Here is a 26,244-nt window from a genome sequence, read left to right on the forward strand (position 1 = left end):
CACTCAGCAGCCTTAAACCCCCTCTCTCTCTCTCTCTCTCTCTCTCTCTCTATCTCTGTTTCTCTCCCTCTTTGTCTTAATTTCTCTCTTCTCTCTCTCTCTCTCTCTCTCTCCAGCTGAAAGCTGCCGCTTTGGCACAAAGTTGCGCACTGATACCACCCTTCAGCCCGCTTTTGACAGAACAAAACGCCTCTTTATTTCAGACGAGAGAACAACACTCACTGTGCCACTCAGCTTGCGGAGTCGTAGGGGAACAAATCCATCTGCAGTCATTAGAAGTGCCCTGTGAAAGGATTCCAGGACTAATGCCAACACTTTTATTGCACTATTTATGGGCACTGCATTTGCACAATTATTTTAACAGGGGTTTTACAACGTGGCACTAAATGTGGTGTTGGACAAACTGTAAATGAGGAATGCTCTTAAGCTTGTTTTTCTTTTTTTCTTATTCTTGTTCCGTTGTTCTCCAAACATTTCACAATGAAACATTTGGTTCTAATTAAGAACAGTTGAATGGATGTACTGTAGGATGGTTGGTATTATTAAGCAATGGTCTTAGTCCTAATCAAAGAGAACGCAGAATGTCACAGTTGGCAATCTGAGGCAGCAGGTGTGGTTGGGTTTGGGGGACGAGGCTGCAGGGTGCAGGGGTGGGGGGTGGTGTATGGACTACCTGAACCAAATGCTCTGTAGTGAGGTGAAAAGATGCTCTGCACTGGTTGACACCTCTAATTCACACTGTTGAGCAGATTATGTACCATTTACAGTGCATTCTGAAAGTATTCAGACCCCTTGACTTTTTCCACATTTTGTTACGTTACAATCTCCACACAATACCCCCTAATGACAAAGGCTTTTAGAAATGTTTGCAAATGTATAAATCTAAAAAAAAGTAAGAAATATCACATTTACATAAGTATTCAGACCCTTTACTCAGTAGTTTGTTGAAGCACCTTTGGCAGCAATTATAGCCTTGAGTCTTCTTGTGTATGACGGTACAAGCTTGGCACACCTGCATTTGGGGAGTTTCTCCTATTCTTCTCTGCATATCCTCTCAAGCTATGTCAGGTTGGATGGGGAGCATCACTGCACAGCTATTTTCAGGTCTCCCAGAGATGTTCAATCAGGTTCAAGTCCGGGCTCTGGCTGGGCCACTCAAGGACATTCAGAGACGTGTCCTGAAGCCACTCCTGCGCTGTCTTGGCTGTGTGATTAGGGTCGTTGTTCCTTTGGAAGGTGAACCTTCGCCCCAGTCTGAGGTCCTGAGGGCTCTGGAGCAGATTTTCATCAAGGATCTCTCTGTACTTTGCTCCATTCATCTTTCCCTCGATCCTGACTAGTCTCCCTGCTGCTAAAAAACATCCCCACAGCATGATGCTGCCACCAACATGCTTCACCATAAGGATGGTGCAAGGTTTCCATCAGAGGTGAAGCTTGACATTCAGGCCAAAGAGTTCAATCTTGGTTTCATCAGACCAGAGAATCTTGTTTCTTAAGGTCTGAGAGTCCTTTAGGTGTCTTTTGGCAAACTGAGTGTCTTCCATCTGGCCACTCTACCATAAAGGCCTGATTGGTGGGGTGCTGCAGAGATAGTTGTCCTTCTGGAAGGTTCTCCCATCTCCACAGAGGAACTCTGGAGCTCTGTCAGAGTGACCATCAGGTTCTTGGCCACTTCCCTGACCTAGGCCCCCCTCCCTGCGATTTGCCGGGCGGCCAGCTCTAGGAAGAGTCTTGGTGGTTCCAAACTTCTTCCATTTAATGATGAAGACCACTGTGTTCTTGGTGACCTTCAATAATGCAGACATTTTTTGGTACCTTGTAGGATTTTTAATTAATTTATTTGCAAATTATGGTGGAAAATAAGTATTTGGTCACCTACAAACAAGCAAGATTTCTGGCTCTCACAGACCTGTAACTTCTTCTTTAAGAGGCTCCTCTGTCCTCCCCTCGTTACCTGTATTAATGGCACCTGTTTGAACTTGTCATCAGTATAAAAGACACCTGTCCACAACCTCAAACAGTCACACTCCAAACTCTGTCAAAGGACACCAGAAACAAAATGGTAGACCTGCACCAGGCTGGGAAGACTGAATCTGCAATAGGCAAGCAGCTTGGTTTGAAGAAATCAACTGTGGGAGCAATTATTAGGAAATGGAAGACATACAAGACCACTGATAATCTCCCTCGATCTGGGGCTCCATGCAAGATCTCACCCCGTGGGGTCAAAATGATCACAAGAACGGTGAGCAAAAATCCCAGAACCACACGGGGGGACCTAGTGAATGATCTGCAGAGAGCTGGGACCAAAGTAACAAAGCCTACCATCAGTAACACACTACGCCGCCAGGGACTCAAATCCTGCAGTGCCAGACGTGTCCCCCTGCTTAAGCCAGTACATGTCCAGGCCCGTCTGAAGTTTGCTAGAGAGCATTTGGATGATCCAGAAGAAGATTGGGAGAATGTCATATGGTCAGATATAACCAAAATATAAGTTTTTGGTAAAAACTCAACTCGTCGTGTTCGGAGGACAAAGACTGCTGAGTTGCATCCAAAGAACACCATACCTACTGTGAAGCATGGGGGTGTAAACATCATGCTTTGGGGCTGTTTTTCTGCAAAGGGACCAGGATGACTGATCCGTGTAAAGGAAAGAATGAATGGGGCCATGTATCGTGAGATTTTGAGAGAAAACCTCCTTCCATCAGCAAGGGCATTGAAGATGAAACGTGGCTGGGTCTTTCAGCATGACAATGATCCCAAACACACCGCCCGGGCAACGAAGGAGTGGCTTCGTAAGAAGCATTTCAAGGCCTAGCCAGTCTCCAGATCTCAACCCAATAGAAAATCTTTGGAGGGAGTTCAAAGTCCGTGTTGCCCAGCAACAGCCCCAAAACATCACTGCTCTAGAGGAGATCTGCATGGAGGAATGGGCCAAAATACCAGCAACAGTGTGTGAAAACCTTGTGAAGACTTACAGAAAATGTTTGACCTCTGTCATTGCCAACAAAGGTTATATAACAAATTATTGAGATAAACTTTTGTTATTGTGACCAAATACTTATTTTCCACCATAATTTGCAAATAAATTCATTAAAAATCCTACAATGTGATTTTCTGGATTTTTTTTCTCATTTTGTCTGTCATAGTTGAAGTGTACCTATGATGAAAATTACAGGCCTCTCTTATCTTTTTATTTTATTTTATTTTTTTAATTTTACCCCTTTTTCTCCCCAATTTCGTAGTATCCAATTGTTGTAGTAGCTACTATCTTGTCTCATCGCTACAACTCCCGTACGGGCTCGGGAGAGACGAAGGTTGAAAGTCATGCGTCCTCCGATACACAACCAACCAAGCCGCTGCTTCTTTAACACAGCGCACATCCAACCCGGAAGCTAGCCGCACCAATGCGCCGGAGGAAACACCGTGCACCTGGCTACCTTGGCTAGCGTACACTGCGCCCAGCCCGCCACAGGAGTCGCTGGTGCGCGATGAGACAAGGACACCCCTACCGACCAAGCCCTCCCTAACCCGGGCGACGCTAGGCCAATTGTGCGTCGCCCCCCGGACCTCCCGGTCGCGGCCGGTTACGACAGAGCCTGGGCGCGAACCCAGGACTCTGACGGCACAGCTGGCGCTGCAGTACAGCGCCCTTAACCACTGCGCCACCCGGGAGGCCCTCTTTCATCTTTTTAAGTGGGAGAACTTGCGCAATTGGTGGCTGACTAAATACTTTTTTGCCCCACTGTATGTTCCTTTCCAAATCATGTCCAATCACTTGAATTTACCACAGGTGGACTCCAATCAAGTTGGAGAAACAGCTCAAGGATGATCAATGGAAACAGGATGAACCAGAGCTCAATTTCGAGTCTCATAGTAAAGGGTCTGAATGCTTATGTAAATAAGGTATTTCTGTTTTTGTTTTTTTTATACATTTGCAAACATAAAAAAAACTGTTTTTGCTTTGTCATTGTGGGGTATTGTGTGCTGACTGATTTTAGACCAAGGCTGTATAACGTAAGAAAATGTGGAAAAAGGGAAGTATTCTGAATACTTTTCGAATGCATGTACAGTGGGGAGAGTGGGGAGTGGGGAGTATTTGATACACTGCTGATTTTGCAGGTTTTCCTACTTACAAAGCATGTAGAGGTCTGTAATTTTGATCATAGGTACCCTTCAACTGTGAGAGACGGAATCTAAAACAAAAATCCAGAAAATCACATTGTATGATTTGCATTTTATTGCATGACATAAGTATTTGATACATCAGAAAAGCAGAACTTAATATTTGGTACAGAAACCTTTGTTTGCAATTACAGAGATCATACGTTTCCTGTAGTTCTTGACCAGGTTTGCACACACTGCAGCAGGGATTTTGTCCCACTCCTCCATACAGACCTTCTCCAGATCCTTCAGGTTTCGGGGCTGTCGCTGGGCAATACGGACTTTCAGCTCCCTCCAAAGATTTTCTATTGGGTTCAGGTCTGGAGACTGGCTAGGCCACTCCAGGACCTTGAGATGCTTCTTACGGAGCCACTCCTTAGTTGCCCTGGCTGTGTGTTTTCGGGTCGTTGTCATGCTGGAAGACCCAGCCACGACCCATCTTCAATGCTCTTACTGAGGGAAGGAGGTTGTTGGCCAAGATCTCGCCCCATCCATCCTCCTCTCAATACGGTGCAGTCGTCCTGTCCCCTTTGCAGAAAAGCATCCCCAAAGAATGATGTTTCCATCTCCATGCTTCACGGTTGGGATGGTGTTTTTGGGGTTGTACTCATCCTTCTTCTTCCTCCAAACACAGTGAGTGGAGTTTAGACCAAAAAGCTAAATTTTTTCTCATCAGACCACATGACCTTCTCCCATTCCTCCTCTGGATCATCCAGATGGTCATTGGCAAACTTCAGACGGGCCTGGACATGCGCTGGTTTGAGCAGGGGGACCTTGCGTGCGCTGCAGGATTTTAAACCATGACGGCGTAGTGTGTTACTAATGGTTTTCTTTGAGACTGTGGTCCCAGCTCTCTTCAGGTCATTGACCAGGTCCTGCCGTGTAGTTCTGGGCTGATCCCTCACCTTCCTCATGATCATTGATGCCCCACGAGGTGAGATCTTGCATGAAGCCCCAGACCGAGGGTGATTGACCGTCATCTTGAACTTCTTCCATTTTCTAATAATTGCGCCAACAGTTGTTGCCTTCTCACCAAGCTGCTTGCCTTTGTCCTGTAGCCCATCCCAGCCTTGTGCAGGTCTACAATTTTATCCCTGATGTCCTTACACAGTTCTCTGGTCTTGGCCATTGTGGAGAGGTTGGAGTCTGTTTGATTGAGTATGTGGACAGGTGTCTTTCAAACAGGTGCAGTTAATACAGGTAATGAGTGGAGAATAGGAGGGCTTCTTAAAGAAAAACTAACAGGTCTGTGAGAGCCGGAATTCTTACTGGTTGGTAGGTGATCAAATACTTATGTCATGCAATAAAATGCAAATTAATTACTTAAAAATCATACAATGTGATTTTCTGGATTTTTGTTTTAGAATCCGTCTCTCACAGTTGAAGTGTACCTATGATAAAAATTACAGACCTCTACATGCTTTGTAAGTAGTAAAACCAAGGCAGTGTATCAAATACTTGTTCTCCCCATTGTATATTGTATATTCTGCTAGACATTGAGTGCTATAGGGACACAGGGCTATAATCCTAAAGTTTATGTTGTGTTGACAGTTCATTTCTTGTGGTTGGGACTACGCTATCGGCATTATGATAAAAAAAATGTTGTGGTGGCCGTTCATTATTTATGACTGATAAGATCATTTGTAGTTCAAATGTTCATTGTGCGGTACTGTACCTCCATTCTGTTACCCCATCTTTCAGGATGGATGTGACTGATAACTTATCTGTGGGTTGAAAGACAGAGAGCTTTGAAAGGACTGGAGGGACAGTTAGTGACCCCAAGGTGGTAAGACTCTCTCTCTTTATTCCTCTCCCTCTCTTTCTCGCTCTCTCCTAGTCCTCTCTCTCTCTCTCTCTCTCTCCCTCCCTTCGTTCTCTCTTCTTTTTGTAGCCTAGACTCATTAAGATCCTATAAAAGGGCTTGTCTTAATGAGGAGCTCTTTATGAGGTTCTTGTTGGGCCTCTGGGGGATAACCAGACTGCAGTAGGAAGTCATCTGTCTAGATGGCCTGCCCCTTTCCTCAGCGGTGGTCTGGTGAGCCGTAACCCCCCCCCCCCCCCAACATACACCCTCACCTCCCTCCTTCTCTCTTCCCTTCCTCCTCTCTCCTCTCCTTCAGAATTTATCCTGTGTTTAGTTATTCCTTGACATGATAAAAGTCAGCTGGTGCCTGTTGTGTAGGCAGGCGACTTGTAGTAGGTCTTAATTGCCTTCTTCCTCCCCCTCGGCCCAGCCGGCTGCAGATCTTTTACGAGGCCTGGGCCCGGCTGCGCTGTGTGCTCCTCACCCCTGGGTCTTCCTCCTCTTCTCCCCAGGCAGGTCATTGTGCCCCTGAGCTTTATGCCTTTTTCCCCCCTTATTCCCACCTTCTGGTGGCTCGTCCGGGAGGGATCCATAAGGTGAAGGTGGACGCAGACATTAAGAGGTCCCCAAGCAGGCAGCTAATTTGGTTGTCTCACATGTAGTTGCTGTGGTGTGGTGGACCTGGCAGCCTGGTGATGTGTGTTTACTTTCTATGTAATTGGTACATTAGTTTAGACAGATGCAAGCTTAAACATAAGCTCTGCCAATAAGTCTAAGGACGAGGGAATCGGTCAATGCTGTTGGCCATTCAAAATAAGCATCCGTTTCAGCTTTATTAGAATCAATACTGTTTGATTGTGTGTGTAGCCTTGCTAGCAGCTATGCAGACAGAACTAAAATGTTTACTTATTTACTTAGGTGGCCAATGAGATTAATTGTATGTGTTGCTTCTAGCGATTAAAGCAGTGTTTATCAATGTCATGTCAGCCTCATTGAGAATGAGGGTGAAAACCTATCCCTTCAGATATGTTTATTTCTTGTTTAGAATTGGAAATGCTGCTGTGGGCAATTGCTGTAATCAAATTACTTTTCTCTTTTCCCTCTCTCTCGTTTTTTGTTCCTCTCCAAAAATAATTTGAGCCAGATTCTAAACAACTCCTGCTTAGCGTCATGGAGCTGATGTCACTTCCTGCCTGAGGCTGACTGTAGCCACTCAACTTCCTCCATTATTCATTCCTCCACTGCTCCCTCTGCTCTAAGCGGGTAGAGGAGGCCTCTGTTCTGGCCCCAGGGCACCCTAAATGGCCTGTGGTTTGTGATTAGGAATAGATACTGAATGTAAATGTGGGTATGTTTGTTGGAGAAACTTTAATTGGCCAGCTGCTTTGTATAACAATGTCTAAAGTTATGCCTTTTATTTCTTGGCAAGAGATGCAAAGAGGGGCGGAAGAGAGAAGGGAGAGGCATAGCTTTTGGGAAATGGAATAATGGTTAGACCAAAACAAATTGTCTCTGGTTTCACTTGGATGCGTTCCTATTACCAGCCTGAGAGTGTCAGACAACAACAGCAGTAGAAATAGAGTCCAGAAACAAGGAATAAAAAATAACAACTGTAGTTGAACTAGTAGATGGTGGTATAAGAAGATGCAAATGTATACTTCTATAGTGTGTTTTTTGTGTGTGTTTGCAGACGTGCGTGTGAGTCACTTGGTTGGGGTCGTGAGGTTGAAGGTCAGGTCTAAGGGTGCTGGTCCTAGATGGGGGATGTAGCTATAAGCTCCGAGACACGGACCTGAGGCAAAAGCTAAATCTACTCTTAAGTCGTAATTATGTTTTCTTTTGGAGGGAGAAATCTAAACATGTCCGTTGCTCAGTAAGGTGACCCTAGGTGGGGTCACGGTCTGGTCACTACGGGAAAGTCTTGTGTTTTTGTTACTGAAGCTTGAAACAACACATTTTCACTGGCTAAACTGGAGAGAAAAAGAGAGCGAGAGAAAGAGAGAGACAGAGAGAGAGAACGTTCTCTCCATGTTTATCACGACCACCAAGAGTTAATGACCTCTGGGGATTTAAACCAGTCTGGCTCTTCTTCCCGACATTACTTCTTCTCTCATAAATTGAAAGAGGGAGGCAACATTTCCTTCCAAGTTTTTCCTGCTAGGCTACTTCTTTAATTATTTATAAACTAGGGAGAGTTTAACGCAAAGGTTAGACATTCGGTACTGAAAACGTTAGACCATTGTTAGGTCATACTGTACAGTAGTAGTGACAGTTATTCAAAAGACAGTAGTTATCTAAGAGGTTACCAATTATACACATGAAAATGAATACCAGAGTGCCTTGGTGAAGGCAAAACATAAATGAGACATATATATTTAGCGACGGGTGGGGCAGAGCACAACAGAGCAGCAAGTTGCCTCAAATGTTAAGCATTTTCATTTGGGGGGGGATCTTTCCGCATGATTGTAATTACATGATACTTAAGTAACAAAATGTGCCACTTGAGTTTTTTTCTTCCCCCTTGGAGTATTTGACTCAAATTACATAATCAGTTTGTGTCTCATTCTCCTCTGACACCTCTCCCTGCCTGTAATAGCAGTGTGGTGTTATTATGGCTCCCTCTTTGTTGTTGACAGGATAGCTGTGATTAACGTGCCTTCTCCTGACCTCAGCTGTAGCCTCAGCCTTCGTCTCATGTCCATAGTACCTCTAATGGATCAACCTGTGGCCCCGGAGACAAGCCCTTGCCTAGCTCTTACCTAGCTCCGCTCGCTACCACTGGAAAAAGGGAGGGAGGGGGAGCAGAGATGGGTGAGAAAGGAGGGTGGGGTGTGGAGTGGCTAAGGTAGTTTAATTGTCAACTAATCACTTCCTATAACTTATTAGAGTTTCCACTGTTTCATGGAGAATTGTTTTGTGTTTTTTATATTCATATGGAATTTGTGTAAACGGTGTGACGTCACCTTCTCCCACCCAATCCACCTCGGGGCACCAAAGAGGAAGAAAATTAGAGGGGAACTATCACATAAAAGACAGCGGCTTGCCTGGTTTCTAACAGAGTCAGGTGACACAAAGAAAAGCAGGTATTTATGGATACAGTCCATTTTGGTTGCTCAGTTTCCCGCAATGTCAACAAATTCAATTTCAATTACAGATAAGATATCCTGGAAGTAATTTGATTTTCCAACCAGGAGCTGTAATCAATTTCTCTTCAGCGAGGGCCGTTTGAATGGTAGGTGACCACAGAGCATGCTAGTTTGTCGACCGCATTAAAAGCTCCTCAGACTTCATACAGGATAAATTCTCCATTGAGAGATGGTGGATTAAAGAACAGGCCTGAAGCAAGCTCCCCATCTCAGCCCTTAAACCATCCACTGTTTTCTGTGATAACGTGTGGATGGGGACATGCGTGCATTCAAGGTGTGTGCCTAAGTGTGTGTGTGTATCTGTCTGAGTGTCTGGTGTGTGTGTGTGTGTGTGTGTGTGTGTGTGTGTGTGTGTGTGTGTGTGTGTGTGTGTGTGTGTGTGTGTGTGTGTGTGTGCATCTATTTGTATTTGGCACATGTACATGCATATGTATGTGTTCATGTTTACCAAAAATAGCCCCAGCTCAAAACAAAGCTAGCGAGCAGCAGCCCCACAACCATTCATCCTTCCTTTCCATCAACCCCTATCGTCAGGTCTCCCCAAACACCAGCCCATCTCTACTTCAGAGTAGAAAACAAATATTAAACGTATGTTGGACTCACCCACCTCTTGCTAGCTACTGTGTATCTGCCTGCCTGCATGGTTTCCTTCCCTCACACACCCTTCTGTTCCTTCACGTCCCAGATATAATTATAGCCGTCCGAGGGATGATTATATGTTTACCCTGGAAGCTGGCCGGCTGCCTGTCCCCAGTCCCACTGGAGCTACGTGTCTCAAAGGGGTTCCTCTTGAAAAGCACCACAGAAAGAGGGACCAGTCAAAAGTGAAACACATGAGTGAGTGCAGAGATGGACAGAGAGCAGCGAATCGTCCATGACTTTGATATAATATCTATTTTTATATATGGGCGGCTCTGAGCTACACTGAGCTGTCTGCTGCTTCACTTGAGGGAGCTGGTTAGCAGACTCTCACCACAATACTGTTGGGAGTGGAGGACGAATAGGAGGATTGAGAAGGGATGGGGGGCGGCCTCTGTAAACTATAATACCAATGAATGCCCTCTGAAGACTAGAATACACGTATGTGGGTTCATTTAGCAGAAGGTTGAGATCAGATCAGAAGCCTGACTTACAAATCTGCTATAGTTAGCACATGGGAGTGAACACTGAACAATAGCATACATATATTATAGACTTCCAAGTCCCTAAAAGGTTCAATGTCTCCTCCAACCCTGTATCTATGCTATTTTTGATATACAGCTTTTTTCATAACCACAATCCACAATGAACTGTATTTTTGTTCCCATAACCAACATAACTGAATGCTAAGATGTAATTTAAGTTATATGTATAGATATATTATTATATTTTCCATTTCAACGGATAACAATATTGTTTCGTTGAGCCTTTACATTGTTAATGACTCGGCATCAAGGCAGAATTTGCAGACCGCTCTTTCACGTTGCCCAGCAATATCTATTAATCTGTCTATAGCAGCTACAGTATGTATGAAGGAGCCCTTAGAGGGCGTTCAAAAGATCTTCATTCCATAACTAATTAACAACGCAAACTCTCCACAAGCAGAGGCGGGTAATAAAAGTCTAAGCCCTGGGGGAGATGTTTTACGACGGTCATACCATGGATCATTTTTCTATTGATTAAAAATGTTAGGACCCCTGTGGGTATAAGAAAAAATATGAAACAATTTCATTCAACTTTGAAGTTTGCCTTTACTGCTCTCAGCCTATAGAAACGCATTGAGTAACATATTCATATAAACAAGTTTGTTTTGAAGTATCTGTCCTATATCTGAAAGACATAAGATATATTTTCTTGATCTATCTATTTTTTCCCCATATTTAACCTCTTTTTTGAGCACTAAACTACTTTCATATACACTAAGTGTACAAAACATTAGGAACATCTGCTCTTTCCATGACAAAGACTGACAAGGTGAATCCAGGTGAAAGGTATGATCCCTAATTGGTGTCACTTGTTAAATCCACTTCAAACAGTGTAGATGAAGGGGAGGAGACAGGTTAAAGAAGGATTTTTAAGCCTTGAGACAATTGAGACATGGATTGTGTATGTGTACCATTCAGAGGGTGAATGGGGAAGACAAACGATTGAAGTGCCATTGAACGGGGTATGGTAGTAGGTGCCAGGCGCACTGGTTTGTGTCAAGAAATGCAATGCTGCTGTTTTTTTAACGCTCAACCGTTTCCCATGTGTATCAAGTATGGTCCACCACCCAAAGGACATCCAGCCAACTTGACACAACTGTGGGAAGCATTGGAGTCAACATGGGCCAGCAACCCTGTGGAAAACTGTCGACACCTTGTAGAGTCCAAGTCCTGACAAATTGAAACTGTTATGAGGACACCTCAACCAAAAATTACTTAATCAAATCAAACTTTATTTAAAGGGTATTTAACGTTTGATTTGATTTGATTTTGTCCTATTATTTAACTTTTGGCTAAGATGGAGACGTGAATCCAACATATCAATTATTCATTTGTAGACAAACTGGAATTAAAGCCAGACTAAATCAGTGGCACAGACGTTGTTGTACGATTCAATCTTAGTCCTGTATTGACGCTTTAGCTGTTTGATGGTTCATCGGAGGGCAAAGTGGGATTTCTTATAAGCTTCCGAGTTAGAGTCCCGCTCCTTGAAAGCGGCAGCTCTACCCTTTAGCTCAGTGCAGATGTTGCCTGTAATCCATGGCTTCTGGTTTACAGTTGAAGTCGGAAGTTTACATACACTTAAGTTAGAGTCATTAAAACTTGTTTTCAACCACTCCACAAATTTCTTGTTAACAAACTATAGTTTTGGCAAGTCGGTTAGGACATCTACTTTGTGCTTGACACAATGAATTTTTCCAACAATTGTTTACAGACAGATTATTTCACTTATAATTCACTGTATCACAATTCCAGTGGGTCAGAAGTTTACATGCACTAAGTTGACTGTGCCATTAAACAGCTTGGACAATTCCATAAAATGGTGTAATGGCTTTAGAAGCTTCTGATAGGCTAATTGACATAATTTGAGTAAATTGGAGGTGTACCTGTTGATGTATTTCAAGGCCTACCTTCAAACTCAGTGCCTCTTTGCTTGACATCATGGGAAAATCAAAAGCTGCCAAGACCTCAGAAAGAAAATTGTAGACCTCCACAAGTCTGGTTCATCCTTGGGAGCAATTTCCAAACGCCTGAAGGTACCACATTCATCTGTACAAACAATAGTATGCAAGTATAAACACCATGGGACTATGCAGCTATCATACCGCTCAGGAAGGAGAGGCATTCTGTCTCTTAGAGATGTATGTTCTTTGGTGCGAAAAGTGCATATCAATCCCAGAACAACAGCAAAGGACCTTGTGAAGATGCTGAAGGAAACAGGTACAAAAGTATCTATATCCACAGTGAAATGAGTCCTATATCGACATAACCTGAAAGGCTGCTCAGCAAGGAAGAAGCCACTGCTCCAAAATCGGCATAAAAAAGCCAGACTACGGTTTGAAACTAACCATGGGGACAAATATCGTACTTTTTGGAGAAATGTCCTCTGGTCTGATGCACAAAAATATAACTGTTTGGCCATAATAACCATCATTATGTTTGGAGGAAAAGGGGAGGCTTGCAAGCCGAAGAACATCATCCCAACCGTGAAGCACGGGGGTGGTAGCATGTTGTGGAAGTGCTTTGCTGCAGGAGGGACTGGTGCACTTCACAAAATAGATGGCATCATGAGGGAGGAAACGTATGTGGATATATTGAAGCAACATCTCAAGACATCAGTCAAGAAGTTAAAGCTTGGTCACAAATGGGTCTTCCAAATGGACAATGACCACAAGCATACTTCCAAAGTTGTGAAAAGTGGCTTAAGGACAACAAAGTCAAGGTATTGGTGTGGCCATCACAAAGCCCTGACCTCCATGCTATAGAAAATGTGTGGGCAGAACTGAAAAAGCATGTGCGAGCAACAAACATGACTCAATTACACCAGCTCTGTCAGGGTGGATTTAGGCCCATTCCTTCTAACTTATTTTGGGAAGCTTGTGGAAGGCTATCTGAAATGTTTGAAACAAGTTTAACAATTTAAAGACAATGCTACCAAATACTAATTGAGTGTATGTAAATTTCTGACCCACTGGGAATGTGATGAAATAAATAAAAGCTGACCTAAAACAGGGCAGTTTTACTAGGATTAAATGTCAGGAATTGTGAAAAACTGAGTTTAAATGTTTTTAGCTAAGGTCTATGCAAACTTCTATCTTCAACTGTAGGTACAGTGGGGCAAAATAGTATTTAGTCAGCCACCAATTGTGCAAGTTCTCCCACTTAAAAAGATGAGAGGCCTGTAATTTTCATCATAGGTATGACAGACAAAATTAGAAAAAAAATCCAGAAAATCACATTGTAGGATTTTTAATGCATTTATTTGCAAATTTTGGTGGAAAAGAAGTATTTGGTCACCTACAAACAAGCAAGATTTCTGGCTCTCACAGACCTGTAACTTCTTCTTTAAGAAGCTCCTCTGTCCTCCACTTGTTACCTGTATTAATGGCACCTGTTTGAACTTGTTATCAGTATAAAAGACACCTGTCCACAACCTCAAACAGTCACACTCCAAACTCCACTATGGCCAAGACCAAAGAGCTGTCAAAGGACACCAGAAACAAAATTGTAGACCTGCACCAGGCTGGGAAGACTGAATCTGCAACAGGTAAGCAGCTTGGTTTGAAGAAATCAACTGTGGGAGCAATTATTAGGAAATGGAAGACATACAAGACCACTGATAATCTCCCTCGATCTGGGGCTCCACGCAAGATCTCACCCCGTGGGGTCAAAATGATCCCAAGAACGGTGAGCAAAAACCCCAGAACAACGCGGGGGGGGGGGGGGGGACCTAGTGAATCACCAAAGTTACAAAGCCTACCATCAGTAACACACTACGCCGCCAGGGACTCAAATCCTGCAGTGCCAGACGTGTCCCCCTGCTTAAGCCAGTACATGTCCAGGCCCGTCTGAAGTTTGTTAGAGAGCATTTGGATGATCCAGAAGAAGATTGGGAGAATGTCATGTGGTCAGATGAAACCAAAATATAACTTTTTGGTAAAAACTCAACTCGTCGTGTTTGGAGGACAAAGAATGCTGTGTTGCATCCAAAGAACACCATACCTACTGTGAAGCATGGGGGTGGAAACATCATGCTTTGGGGCTGTTTTTCTGCAAAGGGACCAGGATGACTGATCCGTGTAAAGGAAAGAATGAATGGGGCCATATATTGTGAGATTTTGAGTGAAAACTTCCTTCCATCAGCAAGGGCATTGGAGATTAAACGTGGCTGGGTCTTTCAGCATGACAATGATCCCAAACACACCGCCCGGGCAACGAAGGAGTGGCTTCGTAAGAAGCATCTCAAGGTCCTGGAGTGGCCTAGCCAGTCTCCAGACCTGAACCCAATAGAACATTTTTGGAGGGAGTTGAAAGTCCGTGTTGCCCAGCAACAGCCCCAAAACATCACTGCTCTAGAGGAGATCTGCATGGAGGAATGGGCCAAAATACCAGCAACAGTGTGTGAAAACCTTGTGAAGACTTACAGAAAATGTTTGACCTCTGTCATTGCCAACAAAGGTTATATAACAAAGTATTGAGATAAACTTTTGTTATTGACCAAATACTTATTTTCCACCATAATTTGCAAATAAATTCATAAAAAATCCTACAATGTGATTTTCTGGATTTTTTTTTGCTCATTTTGTCTGTCATAGTTGAAGTGTACCTATGATGAAAATTACAGGCCTCTCTCATCTTTTTAAGTGGGAGATCTTGCACAGTTGGTGGCTGACTAAATACTTTTTTGCCCCACTGTATGTACGCACAGTCACTGTGAGTACGACATCATCGATGCACTTATTGATGAAGCCAGTGACTGATGTGGTGTACTCCTTAATGCCATCGGAAGAATCCCGGAACATTTTCCGGTCTGTGCTAGCAAAACCATCCTGTTTCTTAGCATCTGCTTCATCTGACCACTTTCTTATTGACTGAGTCACTGGTGCTTCCTGCTTTAGTTTTTGCTTGTAAGCAGGAATCAGGAGGATGGAATTATGGTCAGATTTGCCAAATGGAGGGCGAGGGAGAGCTTTGTATGCGCCTCTGTGTGTGGAGTAAAGGTGGTCTAGAGTTTTTTCCCTCTGGTTGCACTTTTAACATGCTGGTAGAAATTAGGTAAAACGAATTTGAGTTTCAAGAGCGCTGCCTCTGGATTAGCGTTTTACTGTTTGCTTATGGCCATATACAGCTCATTGAGTGCTGTCTAGTGCCATCATCGGTTTGTGCTGGTATATAGACAGCTATGAAAAATACAGATGAATGCTCTCATGGGAAATAGTGTGGTCTACAGCTTATCATGAGATACTCTATCTCAGTCGAGCAAAACCTTGAGACTTCCTTTGATTTCGTGCACCAGCTGTTGTTTACAAATATACATAGCCCTTGTCTTACCAGAGGCTGCTGTTCTATCCTGCCAAAAAAGCCACGACGATATAAGATATTACAGTTTTTAACGTCCCGTTGGTTGGACATACGTGATTGTAGTCTATTTTGTTATCGATTGATAGTATGTTGGCTAATAGGACTGATGGTAAATGTAGATTACCCTCTCTGTGATGGATCGTCCCCGATGCCTCTGACTTTTTCTCCTGAAAATGATGGGGATGAGGGCCTTGTTGTGCCTCTGAAGTAAATCCTTCCCGTCTGACTCTTTGTTCCTCCAGTACAGTGTGAGTAATCGCTGTCCTGATATCTAGAAGCTCTTTTCGGTCATAAGACACGGTGACACAAACATTATGTACAAAATAAGTTACAAATAACGCAAAAAAACATACACAATAGCACAATTGGTTACGGGATCGTAAAACGATAGCTATCTCCATCAGCGACACTTCGTGGCTGAGCCACTGTTACTCCTAGACGTTTCCACTTCACAATAACAGCACTTACAGTTGACCCGGGGCAGCTCTAGCAGGGAAGAAATATGACAAACTGACTATTTGGAAAGGTGGCATCGTATGGCTTTGAAAGTAACTGAGCTCTTCAGTAAGGCCATTCTACTGCCAATGTTTGTCTATGGAGATTGCATGGCGGTGTGCTCGATTTTATACACCTGTCAGCAATGGGTGTGGCTGAAATAGTAGAATCAACTCATTTGAAGGGGTGTCCACCACCTTTGTATATATAGTGTCGGTTGTAATCTCATTGATCAACATCTCAACCAAATATTACCCAATTATCTACTTTGAAATGACGTGGTGTGCCACTAGATACTGCGATTTACATTGAACCATGAACCTCACATGGTTCACATGTTTTGGGTCTCAGCCTTGGCCAGGTTACATATTTGGATCTCCACTGCTTGTATATTTGTGAATGTTTGGTTGTAGACCGCTCTTGGTTTCCAGTTACCTCATTTCCCGAACAAGAACAAGTCAATAAATAGACACTCATACTGTATATAAAGAGACTTTAGTGCATGCAGAATGGTCACACACACTCACACAGTGTCTGTTTAGCTGCGGATATGCTAAAGCCCACGCATCCACACTCGCCTCAGTGCTGTCCTTGTAATGGCTAGTATCTCTGGTCCCTGAGCCCTGGAGGGACGATAAAAGCCAGGCTGTCGTGTTTTATCTGTCCTGCTGAAAGTTAGCCATTGACACATGCACTTTAGAGGAAGTGTCACTCACTGGGAGGACTTACCCATTCCACGCTGCCCTGGGAGGGACAGACTGCAATGTTTCTGTCCCTCTTAGGGGTGAGCTCACCACCGACTTTGCTGGCATGGGCAACTGTTGCTCAGCAATGTGAGTTTTTTTTAAGGGGAAAGTTTAAATAAAAGGGTGGGGGGGGGACAATAATGCTAAATTTAAGTTTTTACCTCGGTCAATATTTTTGTGTGAAATCCCAATACCCAGTCCTCCCATGCACCCTGCCACTTCACTTGAGCCACAATGACTCAATGTGTCCGTCCTGGTCTCTTTGCTTTTAAAATTGTTTCTGTATCCGTATTGTCCGAATATGATTCTTTCACAATCACCCACTTCACCAACGGCAACCTCACAAAAGTCAATCATGGATAGCACTCTGCCTATTTTTACGGACAAACAGACAAACGGACAGACAAAGGAACAAAACCAGAGTCAGTGGGGTTGTCTGCTGTAATTTGATTGCCGACAAGTGAGGGGAAAAAGGTCTGTCAGCTTAGCGACGATACCCAACAAAGTGCAATCTCATTGTAACCATCGTAGTGCTCAATTGCTGGATGACGGGCATGGGACAAAGGAACAGCAGGCTGCAGCGAGCATCACTGGGACCCTCCCTGCTCCCTCCACAGTGGTAATGACAGCCTAAGTGCGAACAGCAGGTGTCTTCCATTCAAGGCTGGGCAGGTTAATAAAGTTTCCTCAGAAAGTCAATAAACAAGGGCTTGTTCACACACTGGCTAATTGTTTTTTTCTTTTTCCCCCGTTTCACCCAGCTCTGTGTGGACAGCGCTGGTTCCCCTGGAGTCTCCGTTGCAGGCTCTCGCCATTTCAGCTCCCAGGGACCCCCCAATGAGCTCAACTGGGGCCCCTTTCGTGTCATTGCTAAACAGAGGTGTTTAACTTCCAGATATATCAGACGATATTGAGTTTGCTAGCTGGGTTGCTGTTAAAAGAATTGGAATAAATAGAACTGTTTTGAAGAAAGAAAGTCACTTGTTAATCTGTGACTTTGGAGGGATATGTGGCCCCTTTGTTTATTTCAATGCAAATTCTTATAGAACACAGATTCTCCTTATTCCTCTCTGGTCTGGATACAGTTGTGATTGATAGGTATATTTACAGATGGTATTTCTTCCCTCTGTCACAGGAGGCTGCTGAGGGGAGGACGGCTCCTAGTAATGGCTGGAATGGAGTAAATGGAATGGTATCAACCACATGTAAACCATGTGTTTTATGTGTTCGATACCATTCCATTTATTTCGTTCCAGCCATTACCATGAGCCCGTCCTCCCCAATGAAGGTGCCACCAGCCGCCTGTGCTCTCTGTAACTTCGTAAAGTCGTCCGGCTTGTGTTCCATCCTTAATGAGAGCCAAGTAAACTACTCCTTATGTTTGAAAAAGCCAACAAAGCTCAGTACGTCTGTTCATGTACAGCCTTTATGAAGTCAAAGCAATATGCTCTGAGAGAATACCTCCAACACCACAACCACGCAGCAAATTGGTTCAGTTTAGTGAACCCTTGTTTGAGCAGGCAATAAGCAAAAGAGGAATATGAAATGATTTCTCAGCACATTTATCTTGATAAAAATAAAAGATGTAGAGGCGTAATAGGAACAACATGTTGGGTAATGAGGGGAACAGGGGATGATGGAGGAGTAGGACATGGATTTCCAGACATTCCTCTTGATGGGATTTCATGAAGAAAATAATACAGCTCTCTCGTTTATTTGATTTTAGAGGTTGTGGTCGGGGAGAAAAAAGCAGGATAAATGCATGCTTCATCAAGGATAAATATTTCCACCCCGTGAATAAATGCTGGGAAGTAAACACAGGCCAGATTGTGACCAGCGGTAGGACGTTTGTGGGTATATCTGTTTACATGTTGCTTTGTGTGCGTGTGTGTGTGTGTGTGTGTGTGTGTGTGTGTGTGTGTGTGTGCGTGCGTGTGTGTGCGTGCGTGTGTAAACAAACAGAGAGCTTGACACACAGTGGACAAAACAGGTGCTTTAAAGAACAATTGTACTGTTTACGGTAGCTGTTACTCATCTTTATACAGATGTAAGATCTTAATCTGAGGCAGTTTGCAACAACAGAAAAATAATCCTGCAGCAACAGGAAATGTGAAATATAATTATTATAATTAATGAATGTGTTTGTAGGGGTTTATCCATATTTCATTAGGGCAAATCCAGTCTAAAATTTCAGTGGGATTTTTTTTCATTCAGCAACAAAAGATTGCCCAAATGAAGAGAGAGGAAAAGAGAGGGGGAAGAGAGAGAGAGAAGAAAAATGGCGAAGAAGTGGGATGAGTGGGAGCCTGTCTGATGCAAAAATGAACACATTTATAGCTGACAAGTTTGCTAAAAGGCTTCCATCAAAGTGAGTGATTTCCTCATAATCTTTCCTCTCTCTTCACATGCCAGAAAATCTGGAGCTCCTGCTGTTCTACTCTTCTCTTTCCAGTGACTGCTGACCCTCAAGGTAATCAACAACTCTCTCCCTTGCTTTGTGTGCGGAGATGTTGCCAGAAGAATCTCTCCTCCTTATTCTCACTCGCATTCAGCAAGCCATATGCTTTTGATACTGTGTGTGTGTGTGTGTGTGTGTGTGTGTGTGTGAGTGTGTGAGTGTGTGAGAGTGAGAGAGAGTGAGAGAGAGAGAGAGAGGGGGGGGGGGCTGTGTGAGGTACTTAGGGCAGAGCAGAGAGACACAAAGATGCAGATCAGCGGGTCAGAGTTCCTGGTGTTAGGTTTGGTCAATCTCCCGCTGTATCCACAAAGCCAGCAGCTCCCTCGCATTTCTGGAATGTCTCACATTTCTCGTCTCTCTGTCCTCTCGCTTATTATTGTTGAACTACTTAAGGTTCCACAAGCAGAGCCAAGATGTCTTCCCTCCCTCTCTAGCCTTTTCTGCAGTGTCATTATCAGAAAAAGAGGTGAGATAAAGAGACAGTACAGATATAGCGACCTGAGGGAAAATTGAGATCCTCCCGACCAGGTCAGTGCAGTCAACTGGCCTCCATTTTGAGGCTGTATGATGTTAGGGCTATCCATTTTCATTTTGGTTTGAAATCAAGCAGCACAGGCACCAGTTCAAATGAATGATTTACAGAGGTGTACCTCTACATTTGGGAGGTAAAAGACAATGATGGATGATGATAAAAAAGGATGGCTAACCTTCTGGTAATACTACAACTAAACTACTGCTAACTAAAGTTAGCTAGCTAGCCCTCTTTACCTCTGGTACTACTACAGCTAAACTACTGATGGCTACAGCTAGCTAGCCTGCTATTCCCTGTGAACACCCTGACTAATGGGGAATGTTAACGTGTCATCTGCTTCTGGGCTATTAGGAAAAATACCCTTCAGCCCAGCTCCAGATTTATTCTTGGGAAGCTGAAAGTGGGGACAGAAAGTAACTCAACACTTTAGTGCATTATCCTTATCACCTCAGCTCCAGCTAAATCACCACAGTAATGGCTGCCATGTTTTCTTGCCCCACCACCTTCCTTTGTTATCTCCTCTCTCTTTCTCTTCCCCCTTCTGTCTTCCCCCCTGAGTTTCTATTCCAGTCTGCCCCACAGAGACTGAGCCGGAGCACCTGCAAGTGCTCACTTTGAAAGATGTTGCAGGCCCAAGAATGTGCGCAGTAAACACACGAGAGCTGTATTTATAATAAATCAGCTTTATGGCTCTCTGATGGAGGTGATATCAGTGAAATTTATGCAGAGAGACCTCACCGTCCTCAGCAAACAGCTGTGAGATAGCGCAACTGAACGGTCTGGGCTAGCACAACAGAGTTCTCTATGGGTGTAATTATCTGTACAGTTATCTGTGTCTGTCTGTGTGTCTGTGTGGGGTTGCAGAACAGTATTGGGCAGAGTTTAGAGAAAGACAGTTGTTTGAGGATAGATCAGCTCTCAGTGACCTTAGCTCCAAATTATCTGTGTCTGTGAATCTAACGATAACTACCACGATAACTGTGAAATGACAGTCAGGCAACACGCATCTCGAAAAATTGCCCTGAAACCCAAACAAAACACAGGCATGTAAACAAAAGTGGACTGAACCATACCCCAAAGCCACGACCCCCTCCAGCAGCCACAGATGGTTTGCTTCACCCCTGGCAAACGGACCGAAAACAAGTTTAAAAGCAAATGATGTCACTTTTCTCAAAGCTGTTGTACCGTTTCCCATTACCAAATACATTCCCATTCCCATCATACCATGATGAAAGGTGACCACCCGCCATTGTTTGGTTTTCAGCAGATGCAGGCAATAACAACAACGGCTAACGCCCAATAGATGGAAGAATGTCCTAAAACACTGTGGAGTTACAAATAATCAAGTCAAAAGTAACCACGTAAACAGCATATTACTGTGCTTCCCTAACGGCAACAAGCCTCATTTCCATTTAAGGCCAGCAGAGGGGTTTCTGTTGATGTATTGTCAACACCAGTCTCAGGGATCTCAAATTGAGGTTAATTTCACTATTTTGGTATCTCCTTGAAAATATACCAAAGATTTAGCTGTATCTGGAAGTTGAGCCAGATTAAAGGAAAGCAGGCGTCTCCCTTGGTTACCTCTGGTCAATTGTTAAGAAAGAAGGCTAATTGACCGAGCTGCTTTGACGAATATGCCTCAGTGGTGGAAAGTCATCTTGTGGTTGAAACCTGGCAGCTCGTCCCTCTCTCTGCCAGGAGACTGTGTGTACTGTAGCTAATTGCTTGTGTTTCTTACTCAGGAGTGATAAATAAATAACAGATACACTGTCATAAAACGTTTTTTTTTTACAAGCTGCTAACAGCTGGAGCCGTGCTGGGAGAGACACCATGGGGAACGCTGGTGTGTTCTGGATCTAACCAGCGTACACGTGGTGGGTTGGAGACCTCAGAGAAGGTCCTGGGTTGCCCCCTTTTCTCCCTCCTATCCATCCTTCTCGTCTCACCTCCTCTTTCCTGCTGTGTTTCAGGCTCCCCACTGATGGCACAAGGTACTGGAGAGGTAACCGATGGAGCAATGCAACAAATTTGGCAGTTAACCCAGCACCAACCGCTGCCATGTTTGAACGGTTGCCACAGTGACCAGGAGGCCCACACGGTGAGGTTTGAGCTTTCCGTTTTTCACACCCGTGGCACCAAGGGAGGAAAAGCAGATTGGGATAGGAGGTGTTGGTTACAGTGGAACCGGAGACCTAGAGAACAAAACACAATAAAACATGATGGGGAGATGTGTTTCCAACTCTTAAAAGGAGGATCCAAGATTGGATAGCCTGTCCATCATTTCATCCAGCATGGTATCCTCTCTCTACTCCCTGTGCTGTGAACCTTATCCAGAGTACTGGGATTATTTCAACTCATCCAAATTGTTTAGTATTGCCATGAAATAACACATAGGGAAAGGGGTGTCTTGAAATTGTATGTATGAAGCTGAAAAAGCAAGGCTTAGTTTGTGATATGCAGAAGACATGGTGAATCTATTGGCACAGATAAGGCATATAGTACATAAACCTATTAGTCCACACACACACACACACACACACACACACACACACACACACACACACACACACACACACACACACACACACACACACACACACACACACACACACCTGCTCCCAGGCCCCTCAGCCGCTGCCATAGTAAAAGTGCATGATTTCTAGCTGCAGCCATCTTAAGGGTCCTTCAGTTTAAAAAAAAATAAAACAAGCCTAATGCTTGTGAGTCATTTTGAAATCACCATTTTATCATTTATTTATCTTTTTATTGACAGCGGAAAATTTGTGTCATGTCAACTAGCCCCAGGGACCACTGTGAAAGTGCAGAGAGCAGAAAATGTGGCTTGAGTTAGCCAGGCGGATTAGCACTGAGTGCCTGACGAGGAAAACTACAATGCATCACTTGAAGGTTTACGTTTTTTCTCAAATGTTTTCATGTTTTTTGCGGTTGTGCTTCATTAGGATGACCAACGTAACATTCTGGGATTTTACATTGTGTGGCATGACAGCTCTAAGACTCATTCTGTGGTAAATGTTCAGCAACATGCTGATTTTGACTGTGAGTTACAGGTAATGTGACTAAACCATGATGTTAAGGGCTTCTCAGCACACTTCAGCTCAGGTTGCAAAGTGCCCCCTAACCGCAGATTTAAAATCAGATGTATGCAATGTCATCAAAAGTCTAAATATTTAGTACGCATGGAAAGGGGGAATTTGTGCATGTTTAGAGCACCACCATTAGGTAAATTATCTGAGAATTTGTTATTGTTTTGGGAACAGTAATTGGTGACATGTTTTATCTAAAACCTTTCAAATCTCTTATTCCTCAACATGGGGACAATTGGGGGTACTCCAACCCTCCAAATAAAAAATACATTTAAAAAACGGTACATTTCAGGTTTGTTTGGTCTGCTGTATCTCGGCCTCTGTAGTAGTTGTTTTGTTTTTGACACTTTTATCTGAATCCCACAGTTCTTACCTGTCTAAGAGTACTAAGCACGTGTTTATAGTTTTAAAACCAAAATGTACTTTATGAGGGTAGTATACAATATTATGTGTCGTTTAGAAAATGCCACCAGAGGGGGTCAGAGTTTAAGAGGTTTTAACCTACACCGTTACTAGGTAAACAAAATAAACTGGAGGTGGACCAATTGTCATAGCATACCCTATAAGTGCAATAAATACATTTAAACATGGAGGCTGAAGAAATCACATACAGTAGAAGCATCGTAAATAAAACTGGATTTAGAAAAAAGTCAGTAGCGACTTGTACACATTTGCACTTATAACATAACTTAACTCACGGTAACCACCTTAAAACTTGAAACCTTTCTAGTGCTGTGGGGTGAACTCTACACTACAGTAGGGATCTGAGCTGTCTGTCAGGGTGCCATGCCCCAGGTTAGACTCAAGCAGGCAGGCAGGCAGACGTGTGGGGTAGACTGGATCCCACCCCTGAGCTGCAGCTCTCAAATCAACCCACAGAAAATAAACGCTGCACTGCCAAAGGGACTCGTTTATCAAATCTGAAATTGCACTCATAGGGCAAAATAACCTACAATTACCAGCTAGAAATTAACTTTTCAGTCAGCCATCCAGAAAAAGATCATAGGATATCCTACAAAAGGGAATTATTGTGAACCCCTGGCCTCCCCCTCCCACAACCCCATACATTCCAACAACTCCCCATTTACTTAGAATGTCACAAACCTGCAGTCCCATAAAAGTAGGGTGCATGTTTATGCATTTAAGAATCTAGTTGTAGATTCTATAGGCAGTCGCAGGATGTGTTTAGTTGGTTGCTTTCAAGGGCAAATCAGTGTGTATATCCCTTGGTGCTTTAATCTGAAAGTTTTCCTCCCAAACAACTTCAACAGACCCATACTTACATGGAGAGCTCTGTTGCTACCAGTTTCACCAAGATATTTAGACCGCTCCCCAAAACTTCAGCTTTTCCAGCAAAAGCAATTACGCGCTGTTGGCCCAAAGTAAAGTGGAGAGGGACTCTCTTTAAAGTGTGTAAAATTCCCTCCTTGTTTAATTATGTAGTGCTGGGTGGAACCTGGGGGCCTGGGACTCCATTCTACTTGCAGTGCTTTTTCCATGGCACACATATGCAGGGCATTGGTTCCCACGGAGAGATCGGAAGCACAGCGGATCCCAAACAAGAGGCTATGGCGTTTCCCAAAGCCCTTAGCTGCACGGTGACCTCATCGCCTGACCACCTACATCTCCACAAAATTCCAAGCATGAGGTTGGGCACCCCGAGTGTGGCATCCGACTGTAAACTGTGATGTCACGTGTGAGTCATCCACATCTGAGGCCTAGCTATGGGGACTTTACATCTTGACAAACCCAACCCAAGTGGATTAAGGCTTTCCATTTAATTGTGTCGGAGGGGAATAGTTGACTTCTAGCTGACTTGGCGGTCGAACCTAATTTTCTTAACACAATGTCTTATCAAATAATGGTATAGTTTTCAGAGGACCTGCAGCATATGAAACACACCCTGTAACAGTGCTATACTTACACACATACACACTTTACACAGTATATGACATATATTTCCTTTTCAGTCTTTCAAATAAAGCTGTCGTGCGATGTTGACATTACAAACAAATTTGATTAAACAAATATCCAAGCTAGAGACCGCAAGTTTGATAAACAACTCAGTCACTCCTTATAAATTAATAAATGTATTGCTTTTACTACTGTTTTGATATATTCGTCGAGCCCCCGATTAATCACCGCCAGCTGCTTACACAATGTCTCTGTTTTCTGGTTTACAGAAAAATGAATGATCTGTAACTAAATAGAAACTTGATGTGAACATAGTCTCAATGCAGTTTTGCCAATATTCATTTTCACATTCCACGATCATCTTACAGAAAACGTTAGACATATCAAGAATGTTATAAGTATACAACAACGCACATTAGACAGTGAGCCAAGCCACAAGTCGATGTATCTAGCAGCAGTGTCTTTCTAACCTTGCTGACAGAACCAGAACAAAGGGTGATAATAAAGATGTCAAAAGCAGTCAGCATTCATCCCTTCAACTTTCAAAATCTGCAGGTCACTGAATCTGATGTTGAGGCCTGATAACCCTGCTGAAAAAAACGGCATAGACCACTGGTCCAGCATAGGTGCTAGTTTTGCTGGTGACCAGTCTTCACAACATTTTTCGTGGTGCCTTTGTTGTGTTTCTGATGTGCCGATGTGTTTTATGGTGACCAGCCTTTGCTGTGTTTTGCTGGTGACCAACCTTCGCTGTGTTTTACTGGTGACCAGCCTTCGTTGTGTTTTTGTGGTGATCAACCTTCGCTGTGTTTTGCTGGTGATCAACCTTCGCTGTGTTTTGCTGGTGACCAACCTTCGCTGTGTTTTACTGGTGACCAGCCTTCGTTGTGTTTTCGTGGTGACCAGCCTTTGCTGTGTTTTGCTGGTGACCAGCCTTTGCTGTGTTTGGCTGGTGACCAGCCTTTGCTGTGTTTTGCTGGTGACCAGCCTTTGCTGTGTTTGGCTGGTGACCAGCCTTTGCTGTGTTTGGCTGGTGACCAGCCTTTGCTGTGTTTGGCTGGTGACCAGCCTTTGCTGTGTTTGGCTGGTGACCAGCCTTCGCTGTGTTTTGCTGGTGACCAGCCTTCGCTGTGTTTTGCTGGTGACAAGCCTTTGCTGTGTTTTGGACACTGGTGCATAAACTAGTCACCAGCAAAACCAGCATTGTCACATCCCAGCTAACAGATAACTTTCTGAGAACCATATGTTTCTTTAAGATTGGTGAGAGTGAGGTTGTCCTATGGTTATTTTGCACACAACCTTCCCACAACATTCTAGAAATAGAGCAAGATATTTGCTT

The 26,244-nt window shown here is 43.7% G+C and overlaps 1 protein-coding gene across 5 annotated transcripts in view; it reads left to right on the top strand.

Moving 5' to 3' along the window:
- Positions 1 to 17,673: 17,673 nt before the first annotated feature.
- Positions 17,674 to 26,244, top strand: part of LOC139375108 (bone morphogenetic protein 4-like) — a 29,294-nt gene continuing 20,723 nt past the window's right edge. Inside the window, exons 1-4 of one of the 5 annotated variants that reach the window (XM_071116578.1) lie at positions 17,674 to 17,777; positions 19,112 to 19,265; positions 19,350 to 19,367; positions 21,858 to 22,794. The gene's annotated coding sequence lies outside the window, so the exon portion shown is untranslated. Of the gene's footprint in view, positions 17,778 to 19,111; positions 19,266 to 19,309; positions 19,368 to 21,857; positions 22,795 to 26,244 lie in introns of those variants that run through there. The other 4 variants (XM_071116580.1, XM_071116581.1, XM_071116579.1 and 1 more) reach the window with 4 other exon arrangements.

Source organism: Oncorhynchus clarkii, chromosome 19 (genome assembly GCF_045791955.1).
Source record: "Oncorhynchus clarkii lewisi isolate Uvic-CL-2024 chromosome 19, UVic_Ocla_1.0, whole genome shotgun sequence".
NCBI lineage: Eukaryota > Metazoa > Chordata > Actinopteri > Salmoniformes > Salmonidae > Oncorhynchus > Oncorhynchus clarkii.